Source organism: Lichenostomus cassidix, chromosome 4, assembly GCF_008360975.1.
Source record: "Lichenostomus cassidix isolate B80296 chromosome 4, HeHo_3.0, whole genome shotgun sequence".
NCBI classification, from domain to species: domain Eukaryota; kingdom Metazoa; phylum Chordata; class Aves; order Passeriformes; family Meliphagidae; genus Lichenostomus; species Lichenostomus cassidix.
In genome coordinates, this window is record NC_139484.1 from 44,302,505 (window position 1) to 44,323,163 (window position 20,659).

Genomic DNA, 20,659 nt, shown 5'->3' on the forward strand with positions numbered 1-20,659 from the left:
AGGTTTTGTAATGGTTCAATGAATTTCCTAAATCCATTTCATCTGTCCAAATCAGATGAGGTAGATATGTTCCAAATCCTTTTAGTCATAACCAGACAGAGCTACTGAGCATGTTCTAGCTAGACTATGAGAAGTAAACGGGTCTAATCTGCTGCATTCCATTGTACAGTCAGGTACAAACACTGAGTAAGAAGATTTTCTTCTGTACTCTTAGTGATTTTCTTTAACCCTATCACCCATCTACTGTTTTGGTCCTTCAAGTTCTGCTTCAGCTATGTATTTCTATAACTGTTGTCCGTTTTTTCATTCAGCTTTGCTCTATTCTTTGCTTTTTCTTTATTGCTACTCTTGTGTTCACAACAGATCATAATAAAATTGATAATTTTGATCAATGCGGGCTGTATGTGGTTAAAAGTTATTAAGTACTTCCTTTTGAGCGTCCTGAAAACCTCTGCATGTAGGGCATCTTTGGTGTAACTTTTCAAGTAACATTTTTAGACCATAAAGACCGTATTTCTTCTGAAATGGGAAGGCAGTATACTTAAAATTTGCAGATTATGTACGTGTAAAAGGTTGTATAGTGTTGTTTTTCTTAAAAGACAATTTTTCTTTAGGAATTGGTCTAAGGAGATCTGATTTTTTTTTGTTTGTTTTTTTGTTTTTTGTTTTTGTCTAAATTTAGCAAATGTAGAGAGGAGCCCATTCTTTCATTTGCAAAATCTTCTGGAAATTTATTTGGATCTTGCATACTGAACATCAGTGCAACTAGGTGAGTCTGAATATTTTGGTTATTCTAAGCAAGTAATGAGTTATTTGTATGTGAAAAGAAAAAAAAATCCTTTTTGTAACTTACAGTTCTAGAAGAAACTCTGGCATTTAACCTAAAATCTAGAAGATTTAATTATTGTATAAACAAATAACATAGCTCAGGAAGAAAAAAAAGGGCAAAGATTAAGCAATATATTCCTGGCTTTACACCTAATGTAAAAAGCTGGGCATACACAAAATACATTTTATCCAATGTTTCTTTAATGAAGTTCTTCCATAAAATGCTTGATTAGTAATTCCCTTAGTATTTCTATATTTATTAGCAATAATATTAGCAATTCACTTAGTATTTCTGTATTTCTGTGGCTGTTCTCTGAGATGATGTTTAGAACCAGGCTAATTTCTGTCTTAGAGTAGACTAATATTGCTGTGTCATTAATCTGATTTTTCTCGATTCACATAGTTGCTTAGCACAGGATTAGAGATCGGTTTGAACCACTGAAGTAAACAAGTGATCATCTTCACCCATTTTAAGTTATGTTTGAGTTAGGTCACGTTAAGTCACAGTAGTAGTGCTTACAAACCTGTCTCAGGCTATCTGAATCTCCAGGGAAGAAAAATACTGTCTGAAAGTTCAGAAATGCAAGACTATTTCATTTTCTCTTACTGTATTTAATAGTATAGGTAATAGGAGGAGGTGAATAAATAAATGAGAGAAAGGCTGAAAGAAATAAGGTAGAAACAAGAGGAGACGTCAAATACTTAAGATGAGAAAACAGGACATAAAAGATGAAGTAAATAAGCAAAGAAAAGAGAAATGAAGCCTAAGGAATAGGGATATCTAGATTTTTGTCTTCTGCTGAATTTTGGTGTAGGGGAAATAGTTTTTTTGTGGAACCCAGTAGATTTTCATTTATTATGTTTTTTTTTAATTGTGAGGTATTACAAAGAAAAACTTACAGAATTTTTCTAGCGTCTTTCAGTGCCATGAAGTATTCGGTTTTGTGACATGACATTTGTGTTGATTAGTCTGATTGGAAAAGGCAGGGTATAAGTCTGGTATATGCATTACAGTTGTGATTTGGATGATTAAAACTGCTTTGAAGAAAATCTCTGTGTTGTCTCCCTTTACCACTTACTTGCTCAGTGTTTGAACTACATTTCTTTCTCAGAAAACTAGTCTGTGACTTCTGCTGCATGTGCAGAGTGCTTTTCTGTCTCTACTGGGGACATACAGTTCTGAAGCAATCATGAAATTCCTGGAAAAATTTGAATGGTCCATGTGATAGTGATGTTTGCTTCTGGAGACCAGATGAAACCTAGTCCAAAATAAACCCTCTTGAACAGCTAGCATAGGAGTGTCAGCACCAGCTGCTTTGATCTACTGATCCATTTGTGTGGTTTCAGATTTCTTTCTAATGGGGACAGAGCCAAAATTGTTCACTTTGGTTATAGGTCAGTAGATGAGGGCAGTGAACCTCTAAGATATGTATCTATGCTACAAATCCAGCCATGAGTTTAGGTGCTAGTATTGAGAAATTTCAAAGTGCCAAGAACATTTTTTTTCAATTTTGTGAATATAAACCATTAATGAAACATATAAATACTGTAAACAACAGTTATTCAGATCACTAAATCGTAACTGCCTTTTCAATTCTTATCAATTAGTTTGTTTTTTCCCATGCTTATATTTTTAAATTGTTAAACAGAGGAGCCTTCTGATTTTTTTCATTTTTTAACTTTTGTATAGAATTTTAAAATTTATATGCTTCCCACCCTATATGTTTTGCTTGAGCTGCTCACTTGCATTGAAAAAACCCCAAGGCCAGTGTTTTATGGCAATCACTAAGTAAGAGCATGAGAGAGAGATGATCTTCACAGGTTTTTGCTGGTATTACCCTTTTTTGTGCCTTGAGCTGTCATGAATCATGACAGACCTTTTTTATTTTGCCTGGAATGAATGCCTCAGTTGTTAAGGTTTTGAAATTCTAAGTAATATTTAGTTGCTGGTGTTAAGTCATTTTATCTTGAAATAAGAGTTGTAAAAATACTCTCCATCTGCTGTGTGTAATTTTAAGTTCCGACAGTCCCAAGAATTTTTCATGCTTAACAGTAGTATAATATCTCACATATGTAAGCCAATGATAGGGAGTAAACTCAGAGTTATGTTTCATGTTTATTAGGTCTTTGCAGAATCTAGACCTTGGATTTCAGCACTTTTTCCAGAAAATGTCCAAGTTTCAATTAAGATTTCTGTAAATAGGGACATTTAAACCTACAGCTTTTGAATTAAATCATTGAAATCCACCCAAAACTGTTAAGGTAGCAGCACAAGTAGCAGCAGCATTTTGGAGCTGTTTGGAAAAAAACACTGGCTTTAAGAAAAAACAATAAAGTTATTTGCAGTATTATTTAATTTGTTAAAAATTGAGATACAAGCCTCAATTTAAAATGAAGAAAAATACTGAGTCAAAATGTGAGAGCTGTAAACCAGTAAGTTAAGAAGACTCCTCGTTATTTTAAATAATCTTGCCTTAAGAATATTGCACTGTTTTGTTGAAGTACTCTATTTGTGAATTTTTAAATGTGTTTGGTATAAGTAACTGTTTTAAGCTTTAATGTGTGCTTAAATGCATTACAGCCATTTTCATTAGCCTGTTAACATATGGCCTGGACATATAATTCATGGTAGTTTCAGGATTTAGTGTGAATATTGATAGCTTTTGGTGTCCCATTCCTCAATACCAGAGTTTGATAGGCCCACTAGCAAGATCCTAGGTCTTTGAAACCATTCTCACAGTGTGGTGGGCAGAAGAAAATTAAATAAAACATGATTGTAATAAAACCTGATATATTAATTGTAAATTGAAATAGCTGTAATGCTTTTATGAATATTTCTTAGAGTTGTTTTTAGGGACATAAGTACTAGATTATCTGGGTCAGATTCTGTTAATAAAGTGGGAAAAGAGTCTGTGAGGAGTAGAAGCACGCACTGTGAAGGGGGCTCTGTCCCAGCAGAGAAAGTCTCTGATGGTGGGAATGACTGCCAGAGTGGCTCCTAGGTGATCAGACAGGGCACTTTCCTTAATGTTGAGATCTCAAGAGTGCAGAGAAGACTGAGGGATGAGAAATAATCACCCAGCGACATGTGTCTTGGTACATACAAATAATGTGGTCTGATCATTCTGTGAAAGAAAATCTTGAGGATTGTGAAAGACAAAAATTAAAAAACTGAGGAAGAGAATTTAAAGTCATGCAAGTGTGGTCCTAAGTAGTTGATATGATTTTGTGTTGACCATCGTGGATGGTAAAAAGGACTAATAGTTCTCACAGAAATAGTTTTGTGGACTCATTTGAAACTTTGTAGGGTTTAGGTTTATATGGGGTATCAGGACAGAATTTGAATTTCCAAAAATACAAAGAGGAGCTGAATTCATGACCTTTTCTCCCCCTTTATCTAATCTTGAAAATTCTTATCTTAAATATTGTAGCAGCAAATTTTAAAACAGCTTGGTGTAGAATTTCCTGTTACATTTTGTCTTTCAGTCAATATCATGATATTAAAATATTTGAAAGAATGTGAGATACATGATACTTTTGCTGTGAACATTGAATTAGTCTGCAAGGACTGAAAGCCTTAATTGTACAAATTCCCAGTGCCTGAAGAGTAATATTGTCATCATAATTAGTCAACTTAATTTACAGTTAAATTGACTGGACCCAAGATTTTGAAGATGCTACTGATATGTGGGAACAAGGAATTTGTTGTTTGTCTTTTGCTGTTTCTCTGGTGACCCTCAGAAGGTGATTTCTGTAGGTTTTCTGGACTCGCTTGGCACAAGCTCTGAAAGTTTTAAAGGAGGAGTGCATGCTGCTACTGCTTAGGAGAATGAAGTGAGAAAATTCGTTATTTACATCAATTGATAATGTTTTAGAAACACAGAATGCTAAAAAAAGTTAAATGTTTCAGTGTTACTTCAAACTATAATATTTCTTTGAGCTTTGTTTCCTGGACATTCTGAAATTCAGTTGTGTTCAGTACTCTTATGTTTGAATTAAGTAAGGATATTCTTTCCTTATAAGAATACATGCAGAATTATTACAGTAAAATTAAATTAGAAGTTTATTTTATGCATTTTTTCTATTGCTACATTGCTGGTTTTGCGTAGTTCATGCAGCACTATCTCTTTTGTTACAATAATATACCATCTTTCCCACCTGAAAAAGTCCAATGACTTACTAAATGCTGGCTGATTCCATTTCCTTTGGATTGTTGCTTGTAGCAGGGTGGCTTTGAGAAGGATACTTAGCATCTATACCCAAGGTGGTTACAAAGTGCTTTGCCGAAAGTTTCTAGGGACAAGAAAAATAAACTTGTTTTGTCTTAGTTTTATTCATTCTTTAGCGGAGACAGCAGTTGAGGTATTTCCTCTCGGTATAAATTGGTAAACTCTTCTGGGTTTTTTGATGTATTTTTTTTCTTTATTCTTTTCCCTGTTAAGGCACTTCTTGCCTTTGTAATATGAAGTACTTGTCCTCTATCTCAGATCTTGCAATCACTGTAATTCCAGTAATGCCTGGACTCTTCTGTTGAAAGCTCTGCCAAAAGAGTAGCACTAGTGTCTTCTTTAGTGAAATTAAGGTTTGGAATTTTGTAAGTGTAGTGTTGAATTTTTATTTACACTATAAACTTGTTTTTTCAATAACAGGTAGTTGTATTGAGAGATAAACTGAAGGATCTGACAGACAGTAGAATTCCAGAAAATTAAGTTCTTCACTTTTGTTAAAGCTTGTTATCTGTATGAATATAACAGTGAGCATGCTGATACAGAAGTGTATTTTGGCACGTATTTTTTGGATAGAATCATAGGCTTGGTTTGGAAGAGACCTTAAAGATCATCCAGTTCCAATCCCTCTCTCCCATAGGGAATGTCATTCCTTAGATCAGATTGCTCAGGGTCACATCCAGCCTGGCCTTGAACACTTCCAGGGATGGGGCATCCACAACTTCTTTGGGGCACCTGCTCCAGTGCCTTAGCACCTTCTGAATAAAGAATTTCTTCCTAACATCTGATCTAAATCTTTACTCGTTTAGTTTTATGCTCTTCCTCCTTGTTCTGTAATTATCTGCTCATGTAAAAAGTTGCTCTCCCACTTTTTTATAAATCCCCTTCAAGTACTGTGAGGCTGCAGTGAGCTCTCTGTGGAGCCTTCTCTGTTTCAGGCTGAAGAACCCCAGTTCTCTCAGGCTGTCTTCATAGGAGAGGTGCTCCAGTCTTCTGATCATCTTCATGGCCTCCATGTCTTTCTTGTGTTAAAGATCCCAGAGCTAGATGTAGTCACCTGTTGTCACTGGCCTTCATGTAGACATAGTCATTGACCACAACTCCCTGGCTGTGTCCATCCATCCAGTTCATTTTCTCTCCTATAGTCCACCATTCAAATCCTTGTCTCTCCAGTTTGGAGAAAAGGATGTGTGGGACCATGTCAAAAGCCTGACAGAAGTCTAGTTAGATGGCATTGGTTGGTCTTAACCTTGTCACGTGCTGCTGTTGCGCCATCATAGAAGGCCACCAGATTGTTCAGGCATGATTTGCCCTTAGTAAAGCTGTGCTGGCTGTCTCTGATCACCACCTTGTGTTGTATGTGCCTTAAAATTGCTTCCATGATCTTCCCAGACACAGAGGTGAGGCTCATTGGTCTGCGATTCCCTGGATCTTCCTTTCTCCCTATTTTTAAAAATAGGACTGATGTTTCTGTTTTTCCAGCCACCAGGGTTTTCCTCTGACTGCTGTGGCTTTTCAAATATGATGGAGAGTGGCATGGCAACATAATTTCATCTATTCACAAGTAGACTTGTGGCTATTCTATTTCATCAAGTGGTCCCAAACCTCCTCTGAGATTATAGTAGAAATACAATGAAATTACCATGCCCTAGTACTTCCCTTGTTTTGTTTCGTTCTTTTTTCAGCTACCTCACTCATTTTCCTTTTGTTACCACTTTCTGGTCTCCAAAATGATGTGCAGGAGTTCTGGGGAAAGTGGTGGGTGGAGGTAGGGAGTAGGAGCTGCTTGTTTGATAATTTTTGACTTGGACTTTGACTTGGACTGCGCTTCAGTGTTGTAGCTTAAAATTTTCCAGCTCTCTCATTTTATGGAAATGTGAAGTCTCACTTTTTTCTTTTTGAACGTGCTTTCCAGTGAAGTGCACTGCCTACTCCATTCTTCAGGCAGGCAAACAGTCCACTCTTGACAAAAGCTTTACAGAATAATTTAGCGGTGCATGAGTCACCCATGCTGGGAAATGTAGGCATCAGAAGCACTTCCACAGCTGCACAAATCATTGATTGTGCAATCAACTTGTAAAAAATGAAGTGATGACTATCACTAAATATTTTTAAAAGTGTTTTACTTACATGTATGCATTTCTACATCATACAGATAATTAAGTTTCAGATTAAATACTAGCTTTCTGAAACACCCGTCACATGTTTTTGGACGTTGCTGTTAGCAAATGTTGTAATTTTTTAAAAATTATGTCCATTTGGTATACCTATACATTTTTAAGGGTTACAAATTGCTGCTGTTGTTATAAATCATTCATCAAATTTTCTTAGTTTCATATTATTAATTTAGAGGAATATCCTTGTATGAGTATCTGTACCAAGGATCATCCTAAAACCATCCAGGTTGATGCTGTTTAACATGCTATGTGATAGGTAGGCTGATAACTAAGCAACATGTCAGATATATATTTTTACATTTTGCTTGAGATTCCCATTGACTCTGAGGCTGAGTTCTGGGTTTGTTTTCATATCCAGAAGCTGATCCCTGAGTGTGGATCAGTATATAAAAATAAGCCGCATTCTGCTCAGAAGTTTCATTTGTCATGGATTGCCAAATAAGATGCAGGAGTGCATGGGAGAGTAAAGATGTTTCATTTAAATATGAAGCAGGCTTCTCAAGTAGTAGCTACAATGCTCATTTCTTTGAACACAAATTTGAATCTCATTTTTCCTAATTTTGTTCTCTGGTTGTAATTTAACATATGGTGTAGGTCAGCATGAAATGGCACTGTTGCCAAAAGATGTCTAACCTGGTGATTCGCTGCTTCCCCTTCCCCTGTGCCAGCGCAGCCTTTGAGCAGTCATATGGTGAAACAAATGTAGTTGATTTAGCTGAATGAAACCTTTGGATTAGTTTTGGGCTGGACCGGTTTTGGGCTGTGTTGACTGATGACTTACTTATGCTAGCTGAAGAGAGGGAATTTAATGTGGCTGTGAAGATGAGTGGTCAGAGTAATGATCAAAGGCTAAGATTATAAAGACTTTTGGCTTGATCAAGGAGATAATAAAAGTGCTTACAGAAGTAGCTGTTAGGATGTGAAGTGCCTGGTCTCTGTAGCCATGTAGTTACCTGTGTGGTCTGAGTGTGCATTGTTCTTGCCATCTTTCATGTGGTAATTCTTTATCTGTGGTTGGATTCAGATGAAGTGTTTAAGTCTTATTTCTCCCATATTCTAGGTGAATACCCTGACCACGAGTTAGGAATAAGTCTGTCTCCTATTTAAAGAAAACCAGCCAACAAAAGGAAAAAGTGCAAAACAAAACAAACAAAACACCCCCAGCAAAACAAAACTATCCACAAAAATCCCTTGAGTTCATTTTGTTGAGTTGTCTGGCATGTTATGCCACTTTCCCTCTAACTCCTCTATCACTTTTTCATGTGGCATAATTGAGAAAAGCGGAAAGATGTTTCTGGATGTGCTAGATAATTGTATCTTAAAGGAGTAAGTTGAGGATATAAAATAATTTGATGTCCCTTAAAACTGATTTAAGACTCATAAGCTATTTCCTTTATGGACTATAAAAGGCAAGGACAAAGCAGGGCAGCAAATAAGATTGCAACCATGGACTTCAGAAGAGCTAATTTTTGCCTCCTCAAGGATCTTTGTGAAAGAATCCCATGGGAACAGGAGTCCAAGTGAGCTGGTTGATACTGAAGCATGATTTTCTCAAGGCTCAAGAGCAGTGAGCAGCAAATCGTGCAAAGGGGGCAGGAGACCTATATGAATGAATGAAGAACTCCTGTCATCTTTTCAAGTGTAATCAGGAAATACACAGGACATGGAAGCAGGGTCAGACTGCTTGGAATCAATATAGAGAGCTTCTCAAAGTAGAAATAAGACAGGAAGGGCCAAGACCCATCTGGAATTAAATCTGACCAAGGATGTCAAGGACAACAAGAAGGGCTTCTTCAAATACATAAATAACAAAAGAAAAGCCTAGAATAATTAGGGTCTGTTATTAAGTGGAAGGGGACCCTGGTGACAGAGGATGCAGAGAAAGTGGAGACACTGAATGCCTTATTTGCATTGGTCTTCACTGATAAGACCAGCCCTCTGGAATTTCTGACTCAAGAGACCAGAGTAAAGGAATCTTGGAAGGAAGACTTTACTTTGGTCAAGGAGGATTGGATTAGAGAACACGTAGGTAAACTAGGCATCTGCAAGTCCAGAGGCCCTGACAGGATGTGTCCTCAAGTGCTGAGAGAGCTGCTGGACACCATACCGAGGCTGCTCATGATCATAGACAGGTTGGGGCAATCAGGAGAAGTACCTGAGGACTGGAAGAAAGCAAATGTCACCCTGGTCTTCAGAAATGGCAGAAAGAAGAACCCGGAGGACTACTGGCCAATCAGCCTCATCTCAATCCCTGTAATGGAAAGGTGATGGAGCGTCTCATTCTGGAGGCCATCTTGCCATGTGGGTGACAAGAAGGTGATCAGGAGCATGGATTCACTAAGGGTAAATCATCCTTGACCAATCTGATTACCTTTTATGATGAAACAACTACCTGGATGGATGAGAGGAGAGCAGTGGATATTGTCTACCTGGACTTCAGCAGGGCTTTCAATACTGTCTCTCACAACGTCCTTGTAGGCAAACTCAGCAAGTGTGGACTGGATGTGTGGACAGGGAGGTGGATTGAGAACTCACTGATCCCAGAAAGTTGCTATCAGTGACATGGGCTCTAGTTGGAGGCCTGACACTAGTGGTGTCTCCCAAGGTTCAATACTGGGCCTGGCATTGTTTAACTTAGTCATCAATTACTTGGATGAAGGGGCAGATGCCTCCTCAGGAAATTTGCTGATGACACAAAGCTAGGAGGAGTGGACAGTACTGCAGAGAGCTGTGCAGCCCTTCAGAAGGGCCTCGACAGGCTGGAGAGATGGACAGAAGGGAAATTCAATGGGGGAAAGTGCAGGGTCCTGTACCTGGGGAGGAATAACCCCCTGCACCAGCACAGGCTGGGGACTGGCCTGCTGGGAAGCAGCTCTGCAGAGAAGGACCTGGGGGTCCTGGTGGACAACAAGCTCTCCATGAGCCAGTGATGTGTCTATGTGGATGAGAAGCCCAGTGGTATTCTGGGGTGCATTAGGAAGAGCATTGCTAGCAGGTTGAGGGAGGTGATTCTGCCCCTCTGCTCAGCCCTGGTGAGGCACATCTGGAGTGCTGTGTGGCGTTCTGGGATCTTCAGGACAAGAGAGACATGGAGCTCCTGGAGTGGGTCCAGTGGAAGGCCGTAAAGGTGATTAGGGGACTGGAGCATCTCTTACAAGAAAAAGCTGAGGGTGCTGGGCCTGTTCAGCCTCAAGAAGAGACAGCCGCAAGGGGATCTTATGAACCTGCAAGGAGAGTATCTGCAGGGAGAGTGCCAAGAGGATAGATCCAGGCTCTTATTGGTGGTGCCAAGCAATAGCACAAGAAACTGATGCTGAGGAAGTTCCTTCAGAAGAGGAAGAACTTCTTTACTGTGCAGGTGACTGAGCACAGGAACAGATTTCCCAGAGAGGCTGTGGAGTCTCCCTGACTGGAGATATCCAGGAACCATATAGACACAATCCTGTTCTGGGTACTCTAGTAGCGGGGAGGTTGGACCAGATGACCCTCTGTGGTCCCTCCCAGCCTGACATGTGATTCTGTTATAAAGGCACTAGCTGCAGAAATAATTTGCATAATTTACGGACCCCCTTGGCTGTCTGTTGACTTCCTTGATTTCTGAAGGTTTTAGAATGGAATAAAGAGAACAGAGCAGGAAATTTTGACTGAATCTTTTCTTGATTAGTCAGAACTCTTTATGTAAAAAGTGTAAGTGTTCATTTGGATGTAAAAGCTAATAAATCTTCATTGGGTTTTTCTTTCTGGGCTAGGATAGAGTTTTAGAAAGATTCATTTGTGTGAATTTCATAATCTCTTTTTAGCTTCCTTTCCCACTTTGTAAGACACATCTGCATACTAAAAGTCTGGCAGTTGAAGAACTCATGTAATGTGTAGGTTCATGCTTTTCTGGAAGATAATTTGAGGTAGATAGTTGAGTGTTGTTGCTGTAATAATAATGATAAAGTCTCATTTTCTAAACTTAAGCATGCATTTATATCAACACCAAACAGAAATTTTGCATGGAATGGAAGAAGAATTTCCTTTGTGTTATCTTGCTTTGAATGTGTAATAATTACATCTGTTGAAATTGATAATTAATTTTCTGCGGGACAGTTTTCAAGAAGTAGTTGACTTTCTGTATCTAGTCATTCTTCCCTCTTACTATTGGGGTAGAGGAAAACCAATGTTTGACTCTTTGATCTGTCTCATTTCTTGGTGAATTTTCATGTTTATTTTTCAGTATAGGAATAAAGTGTTTAATAATTTTTTTCTTTTGTTTGTTTTATTAGGATTCTTCATAATATTTATGCTTCGATGAAAATGTGACAAACCATTTTAGAAAAATTGGTTGTTTAAACTAACGTTTGTGTCTGATACAAAACATCAAAAATTTGTAATGCTCAGCTTTGTAAATATGCACATTTTTAATTGGATGAATTATTTCAAAGTGTTTTTAACTCCAGGATAGATATCTTGGTACTGTATTTTAAAGCTTTTTCTTTGAATTTCTGGTAATATTGAGAAATCATCAAGTGAAGATTGTTTTTTTATTGTCTGGTAGCTTTATTCTGTAGAATAAAATTGATTTGTGTGTAGTAAATAATTTTATGGGATAGTTATAATACTCAGTGGGAATTCAAACTTTAGAGTGTGTGTGTGTGTAATTTTTTCGCCTTGTGAACTTCTGAAAAAAACCTGTCAATTGTGTACCTTCTCAGTACCATTTAAGAGGCTGGAAGAAGGAAGCTTGGCTTTGTTGATTGCAAAATGTACCAAGTTTAGATGAGTCCTGTGAGAGAATGGCAGAGTCTGCAGATTTTACACCATCTATAGCACTTTTTTCCTTAGCACAGTGAGCTTTAATTTAAGATCTGTTTTCAGCTGGCTTGGCTGACTGCAGATTGTATCTTCCCAGAGTTCCAATAAAGTAAATGGAGCTTTACAGAGGGATGTGAAAGTTTTCAGTTTTGAATTGTAACACTAACAGGTTAGTGATTAGCTTTCCTTGACCTAAACTCCTGTTGCGAAGTACTGGCTTTGTGTTAAGCACCATTTAAAGAGGCAGTAGGTGTACTTTTAAGCCAGACTTGATTATGAAATATCTATTGTATTTCAGAAGTGCAAACACAACATGTACTCAAGTCTAACCCAGGGTGCCCTGTTATAGTCCAGGAGTAGCCATTGTAGCTAAGAGGTTCCTGCTCTTATTTGTTGAGGGGTACTGTTCCTTAGCTGTGCCAATTTTCGAAGGTACATGGAGCCACACTTTTAAAATACAACCTTCATTATTTTGTTCTTATTAAAACTGTGTGCTATGTATGTTCTTTTAAACACATAATTTCACAAATCTGCTTCAGTGTGTGGCCAGAGCTAAAAGGGTGCACTTTTCCAGTGAGAGCCAAGGAAGGGTGGAGCCTTATAAAAATGGGAGCAAGTGGGATCATAAGACATAGCTAGTGTCTTTTTTTGTGCAGACTAGTTGTACAGAATTTGCAAACATTCCTGGCACACTTACAACTTTGTTATTGAAGGAAGGGGGTCTTTCATAAGCAACTGTGAATACAGATGACTGAGAAAATATTTTAAATTAGACTAAGGAAGAATAGCAGCTGTTTCTGATGTCTAGTTTATTAAATGCTGCCTTTCAAATTTATCTTACAAACTTAGGTTCATACTATTTTTGATTGTCCTTTTTTTTTGGGAGCTTGTTCACTGACAACTCTGAAAATCTGTATTATATCACTTTTTTAGTATCCTTGTTACTAATTTGATGGAGGCACATGAACAACACTTTAGGTATTTATAAATGCAGTTAATTGGGATCCTGGAAGGCAAAGATAATACAGGCAGCCTGGAAAGGGATGGAGGGGGAAAAAGTCTGGTAAGTGCTTCAGCACCCCGCAGGCAAGGACCAATTATTAGACACCTGGCAACCTGCTGTGTGCTTTCCTGGTCACCCCCAGGGAGCTGGAGGGAAGCCAGGCTCAGGCAAAGAGCCCAGACTGCTAGCAAATTCCTCGTGAAGTGGCAGGTCTGAGGATGTTTTGAGAAGTCAGTTTGGTGAGTTAGAGACCAGATCAGTGGGGTACATGGCGAAGGGGTGAGCCAGGTTTAAATGCATTGTGAAATGGTTTAGGTTGGCAGGCACCTTAAAGATCATCTGGGTACAATGTTCCCCTTTTTCCAGTCACTTGGAACTTCACTTGATTGCCATGACTTTTCAAATATTATGGAGAATGGCTGTGCAAATACATCAACTAGTTCCCTCAGGACTCTGGGATGCATTGCATCAGGTCTCATGAACGTGCAGTCAGGTTCCTCAGTTGATCATGAGCCTGATCTTCCCTTGCAGTGGAAGCAACTTTGTTCCTCTAGTTTCTGTCTTGTAGTCCATCCATTCAGGAAGTGTGGGAAGAGAGATTGCCATCAAGACTGAGACAAAAAAATTGAGTGCCTCAGCCTTTTCCGCATCTGTTGTTATCTGTTTACCAGCCTTGTTTAGTGGGTGTGTACACCTTCTTTGACCTTCCTTTTCTGGTTAATATACCCATAGATGTTCTTGTTATTCTTTGCATCCCTTGCCAAGTTCAGCTACAGCTTCACCATGGCCTTTCTCATGCCATCCCTTCACTGCATCCCTATACTTTTCCCAGCATACCTGTCCTTGCTTCTGCTGCATGTGCATTTGCATCTTTCCCTTTAGTTTGACTGGTGGTCCCTGCTCATCCTTGCTAGACTCTTGCGTTCCTTGCCTGATTTCTTGTGCCTGGGCATTGTTAGCTCTGTGGAGGGCATCCTTAAAGATCGGCCAGCTCTGTTGCTCTCACTTGTCTCTGAGGGTGGTTTACCTGGTGTTTGTATTGACTAGCTCTTTGAAGAGCTGGAATTTCATTTTTCTAAAGTTCAGAGACCTAACTTTACTGCTCACCTGACTCACATCCCTCAGGACTGCAAACTCCACCAGTATGTAATCACTGTAGTACAGGTAAAGGCCTGAAGCTTATTAAAGCTTTCTTCCATGCATCCTCACTGCAGTGTGGACCAAGATTAGAGAGCTGCACTGTATCAGGGAGGGAGGGAGCTATGGGGCCACCTCTGTGTTGAGTAAGGGGAAGGAGATACAGGCTACAAGAGAAAGGTGGAACTGTGGCAGCAGAACAGCTGATGAAGCAGAGATCAGCCCAAATGATCTGGAGCAGAGGGATGGTGGGCAGGGGTGTTTTCTTTAACTGTGAGATAGAGAGATGGAAATTGCAAACTGTGAGATAGAGAGATGGAAATTGCAAACTGTGATCAGTGCCAAGTCACAGAGAAATCTCTCTCCTGATGGCAGGACAGTCTAATACATGAAGCATGCAGGAGAGAATTACTTTTTCCTGCAATCCTCATAATTCATGGTTGTATGAAGATACTATTTGTAGTGACTTTTGACCAGACTTGTTTAAGCAGCTTGCTTAGGTCCATTACTTTGTTAGGGAGTAGACCAGGATACATCTGTGTGACAAAGTGTGTCTAAGAACTTGACCTCTCTTTACCTCTGTTCTTATGTTTTCTGCTACTCAAGGTGATGTGTAGCCTCTTCCAGCTGCTGTGGACTGTGTATGAAGGTGGGCAAATAGTATGCACTCTTTCAAATGCCATTATAACTCAACTAAATCTGTGATACCACTGACTACTACCATAGCAGGCCTCCTAACAGGCATTTAATCTCTTCTGTAGACTGCTTGGACATCATCTCTTCCCAAAAGTCTTTCAGGAGCAGATATGAGACTGCCATTCAAGTAATGGCAACTCACAGCACCAGTCTTCTGCTATACTCTCCTTTCTCCATTACATGTCTTTGAGTACTCCCTGAAAAGGTGACAGACCTGAGGAAGCTGCTCATCCACAGCAGACTACTCATGGCCATTCACAAATTTTCCTATTAAAAGCCATCTGGGATCCATCCATGCTAAAAGGAACCCTCTCCTCAAATGTCCTGTGAAGTGCTGGAAGATGAACACCTGCTGCTAGAGCATGTTTTATCTACTGAAAATGACATTTCAGGGATGTGTCATCTGTTCTGCACAAGTACAGACCAAAAACTGATTTGTTGATGTGGCAGAGGAGAGGTTGCAATATGTGACTATTCCCAGCTGCTGGAATAACCTATTCAGCTGCAAAGTTTGAACAATGTTCCTTGAAATTCCTTTTAGCCCTATCTTTTGATTTTTTTCAATTGCCCTTTTTTGAGGTAGAAAAGGAGACTTGTCAGTTTTAAAACCAGAGTATTTTCACAGATAGCCTTTGATTAGCAAGAAAAGATTAATCAGTCATTATCTAAATTGCTTTCTGTTGGTGTATATACCATTGCAAGCAAAGGACCAACTATCTTGAAACCTGCTTGCTTGTTCTATTAGACCAAACTCTGTGTGACTGGAGAGCAAGTTATGGTTTACCTGTCTAAGAATCTCTTGCTCTGTGCAAAAGTCTGTGGTTCCTGGAGAGAAACCAACCCCCAGAGCAAATTCTTCCTCTACTCCTCTCATCTACCCCACCAAAAAAGAGAAAGGTAAAGAGAAAAATGGCTGGGCTGGAGGTAAACCAATGAAGCAAAGAGCAAAATGGAAAATACGAGTGATAGTGATGTGCTATTCTGGGCAGAAGGTAATGGCTGGATCTCTGCTTGCCCTAATTATGGTATAATGTCCTAGTAGAGTAAAACCCCAGGAGTTCATAATCCAAATGATCAGAAGCTCATGGGAAGGAGTATCAGAAGGGTTTGTAATTATCCTCAGAATCTCTATAATGAACAGGGCTTCTGATGCTGTGCTTACATTGGGAGTCAGGTTCTGCTTAGCTGTTTGCTAAGTGTGATGTTTCTGTCTTGGTCTTTCTTACCCTGGTGGGTGACTAGTGTTAAGAGCTCTTCAGGGCATTGCGTGCTGTGATTTTGATTCTTTAAACACAATCTTCTCTAAAGCTAATCCTCAATGATTATAATAACTAGTTTGCTCCCCTGGCAAAATTGGATTATAGCACAGAGATCACGTTGTATTAATCTATTTATGTTTGAAAAAACTAGTGTTGGAAAACTGTATTAATTTGTATGATTTTCATGTGATGTTCCAAATTGTCTTAATAATACAAGCCACCTCACATTATTTCTGAGGGCTCTATTCTGCAAAATCATGTATTACTTGTATGCCTTGACATAAATTCAACATAAGGCTTTTCTGTAAAAATATTTTTTACAGTATAAGGACAATACTGATTTTTCCTCAAAAATATTTATTAATTAGGCTGAAGTGCTGGAGATCTAGGGAATTCAGTTACTGGCTCTATACAAAATGAAGCACAGGCAATGCATTCACCATTGTCCCGTTCATTTTCAGTCCAGTCCTGAGAGAACATCTGTCATGAGCAAAACTGTACCGTAATTTCACAGTTTGTTCAATCTTCAAAATTGTTTCCAATATTTAATATTACCAACATGCATGCCAATACTGATAATAAAATTGGACTGAAGGTACTGAAATTCTTTCAGTCTAAAAAAATGGAATTTTTTATCCGATGGTGTGGACTTTTCACTGTTGCCTTAGATTGGATTATGACTTTTTACCCTGTAACTTATTCAGAACCTTTTTTATTTGGCCAGCCAGTGACTTGGGACCCAATAACTTATTGCCTCTCCTTGAGTGATTAGTCAGAATAGTGCAGAAGTTACAGTATTGCTAGTTTTTGTAATTTTTCTACAGATTGAGCAATTTTGTGTAGAAATGGTTTGCACATCCATGGCAGCAGTTAAGATTTTTGATTGAGGACCTCAGTTTCACTTAAGATACTTTCTGGATGCCTTGGTTACAGAAAAGTTTAAAAACATGCCTGAATGTGTACAAAAGACATAGTATCAAGAGACAGACACACGTAATTTTTTTTTTTTTTTTAAAAACTAATGAGTTGTGGAGACAGAATGATGACCTTTGAACACTTCTGGCTGCCAGTGCTGACGTGTAGGCGTTTTAACCTTTCTGCTGGCTTTCATACGCATGCCATTTCTACTGAGTTAGAGATCTATGTGGTTTTGGCAACAAAGGCTTTTCCACTGTGATTAGCTTCTCTTTTGGTCTGATTTAAGCTTGCTTGTGTTCACTTATGATATAAACATATTCCTTTCCTGTTCTTCTTAAAAACCCTTTTCGAAATATGTGTTAAAACTTCCTTTTTTGACATTATAAAATACGGTTCTGTGCTTAAGACCTGTGATGTTTATATGAAATGTTTACTTGTGATTTTAAAAAAATGCACCTCTACATACTGCAGAGAGGAGGTCTAAAATTTTCATCATTAGAACTCTGTTAGGCACCGAGTGAGAGTTGGCAGAGTTGTTTCACTCCAAGCACTTTAAAAACAGTAGTTTCATGTTGCAGACTTCCATGGGACTCTTTGTCACTATTAATGTTTGCACTTGTCAAATGGAACAAAACAGAATAGGAGAGGAGGCTGTAAGCACCTAAAAAAGTAGGTCAATGGGCCAGCAGGTTATTTGGCCAGACAAGAGCGAGTGGCTTCATTGAATCATGCTGTAATTGTTTTTCTCCTGTTGGCAGATTGTTCTGCTGTGCTTTAACTTCCTATGTTAGTATTTGCATCTGTATTTTAACCACTTGAGAACCTCTTTTAGGTGCTTCCAATCAAAGAAGTGATAAATCTGGTCTTTTCCATAAAAGTCATCAATGAATTTAAGCGTAGCATAACTTTGGTTTATAGATACCAGCTTCCTTTTTAGAATTTAATATGCTTTAAAATAAAATTTTTCAGAAGTGGAAGAAGTACATTTTATAGTGAATTTATTATATTTTAAGACCAGTAAGCAAGGCAGATGGAAAGAGGATAAAGATGGGGGGAAAAATCTGATTTCATGTAGCCTAAAAATGTGGGAGTGGCATGATTCGAGGGAAGCAACTATAAGTGAAATGTAATGGTATAAGGAGGCTGGAAGTAGGCGATCACTTACATCACCTGAGTTTTTGTATGGAACAAATGCGGTTGTGAAGTAAGTTTAGGATGCATTCTAGGAATTGATTTTGAAGTGGGCTTTGAAAGAAAGAGTTAATGGCTGTGTTTGAGGGAGTAGCAGTAATGCAACTGGGCAACTTTGCTAGTTGTCAGCAGCACCTTTCTACACCTTCTGGAGTCCTTGAGAATAACAATTTTGGAGACTTGGAGAGTAGAAGATGTAACAGAGAAAGCCAGAAGAGACCCTAATAAAAACTTCAGTGAAAAGGTGTTTAATGGTGTATAAATGTACTTTGAAGGTAGCAAGTGGAAGTAAAGATGTAGATGGTATGAATGATACCAAATTCTAAAGTAAAAGGGACATTAAGACTAAAGATAAACATAAAGTGATAGCTTAAAGCTGAGATGAAACTGTGTCAGAATATCCTGCTTATCAAGAAGAGCTTTAAAGCAAGGTCAATTCAGGTAGTGAAATACTTAAGATATTTTTGATGACTAGAATATTGCATTTAGAGGTTACTCTTGTTAAAACAATTGCTTGTCTTTTTTAAAAAACTAAGAAGTGATAATTTTTAAACTCACTATTTTAAAGATCTCCTTTGTTATTTTTTGACAGTTCAGAATTTGTTTTCTGCAGAAGAGGATACATCTAATTCTACACTGTTCTTCACAGGAACCAGGTTTCATCCCTAAACCTCCTACTTTAGCAAGTCCCAAAGTATAAAAGGTAAAACTGTGTTCTTAAAATTAATATGGTTCCCATGGCTTTCAGTGATCAATAGTGAAGGGCTGAGCAGCACTGTTAAGTAGTGTCTTGTTCTCCAGAGCATGGCTGAATTTGAATCTTAAACAGATATAGTCCTTTATTTATCTAGTGTTTACTTTCAACTTTCAATTCCTGGCTGGTTTTGTTGGAATTATCTCTGCAGTCTTATCCTTGGCATGTGTAATCACTGAGAGTGTTCAGTGTCTTGCAAATTTGGATGCAAAGACAGAAGTATCAGACCTTGAAAGATGGGAAACAAGTGTGCTACAGGTGCATTTCCTTTACTTTTCAGTTCCTTTAACTGTTTGTCTTGGATACCAGATCTAGGTTGCCAGTTATGACATAAGAGCTGTATACTGTAATGAATGATTTTGTTGAATTCTGGGAATTGAGTGCTCTGTTAAAGTGAAAATACTGACTTAAGTTCTGATTCTGCATGATGAAGATGTCAGTTATGTCACAAGTGAAAGTTTCCTGTATTTAGCTGGGCAGGTATTTTTCTTTTGCAGGTTAAGGAAAGTGTATAGTTAGTTAGTCCTACAGAATTTCATATTGCTCTTGGTCCCTATTATGTTAGGTACCAGTTTTGTATACAAATTAACACATGGCTGGAAGTGTAATTAGTGCATAGCTGTATTAGGGCTTACCATGAAAGGTAAACAAAAACAAGTTTACAGTTTTCGTCTTGATTTTAAACTTAGTTCCATGCCAGTTATGGTATGCTGAGCAACCTGTCTGTTGTTGCATACTTCTGAGAAAAATTTGAACAGACACTTCTTCATAATTTACTTTTCTCATCTCATTTGTGTCTGGTTTTCAAATGACACACCTCTGTTACTTGACCAGCTAATTTGGGGAGTTTGTCAATATGGCTGATGCAGTTGTTACTTTGAAGAATTGGAGGGAAGAAGTGGTTTACTGCCAGTGTGTCTTGATAGCACTAGGTTTTGGAGGGTAAAGGCAAGACAAAGGTGGGCCCTACTAACTGAAGAAGGTGGGGCATTTGGGCAAAAACACCAGCATGCCTTGTGATGTGCCTTGAAAGAGATTGTGCTGCAGCACATCTCTCCCATTTACTTTCCTACTGCACTCAAGTTATGAAACTTTGTGGTGAAAAATGCTAGTCTTGTGAAGGAAACCCACACAGTATGTAGCTGTTGTAGATGCAGAGACACTTTGGTAGAATCATAAGCTTTCTTCCTCAGTTCCCTCATAATGCATTTGCTGCTATGTTTCTTGTGGTATTGACACTGTAAGTTCCACTGCATTTAGCACTCTCAGAAACAAAAAAATCCTTTCTTCTCAGAAATTACTGAGTCACTAAATTGACTAAAATCATCTCCTTTGAAATAAATGCAGCACCTGTTTACTATTAAGTTTGTAGCCTGCTAAAAATTCCTGAAGATCTGCAAGTTCAGCTCATGCAAAACTGCTGCACGCAGTTGTTCCCTAATCACTGCCAATGTTACAATCTTGCGCTTCATTTGAGCAGCCTCTGACAACTGACTTTTCCATATGAAAGAAAGTGATTTAATTTTATTGGTTTATGTTTGACTTTAGCCATTTCATAACCTGTGTTATATTCCTTCTCTCACTATTAATATTTTGTTCACATTCTTAATTCAAAATCATGTGCAGATTCTTAATTCAAATCATATCATATGCATATGTTCATATTCTTAATT

At 38.4% G+C, this 20,659-nt stretch overlaps 1 protein-coding gene across 13 annotated transcripts in view; it reads left to right on the plus strand.

The window, feature by feature from the left end:
• The window catches only part of CLOCK (clock circadian regulator), a 68,443-nt gene that overhangs the window by 11,723 nt on the left and 36,061 nt on the right, over positions 1 to 20,659 (plus strand). For 6 of the 13 annotated variants that reach the window (XM_085058939.1, XM_085058926.1, XM_085058938.1 and 3 more), the window contains exons 3-4: positions 683 to 769; positions 18,825 to 18,935. The gene's annotated coding sequence lies outside the window, so the exon portion shown is untranslated. The remainder of the gene's footprint in view (positions 1 to 682; positions 770 to 18,824; positions 18,936 to 20,659) is intronic. The other 7 variants (XM_085058930.1, XM_085058932.1, XM_085058933.1 and 4 more) reach the window with 3 other exon arrangements.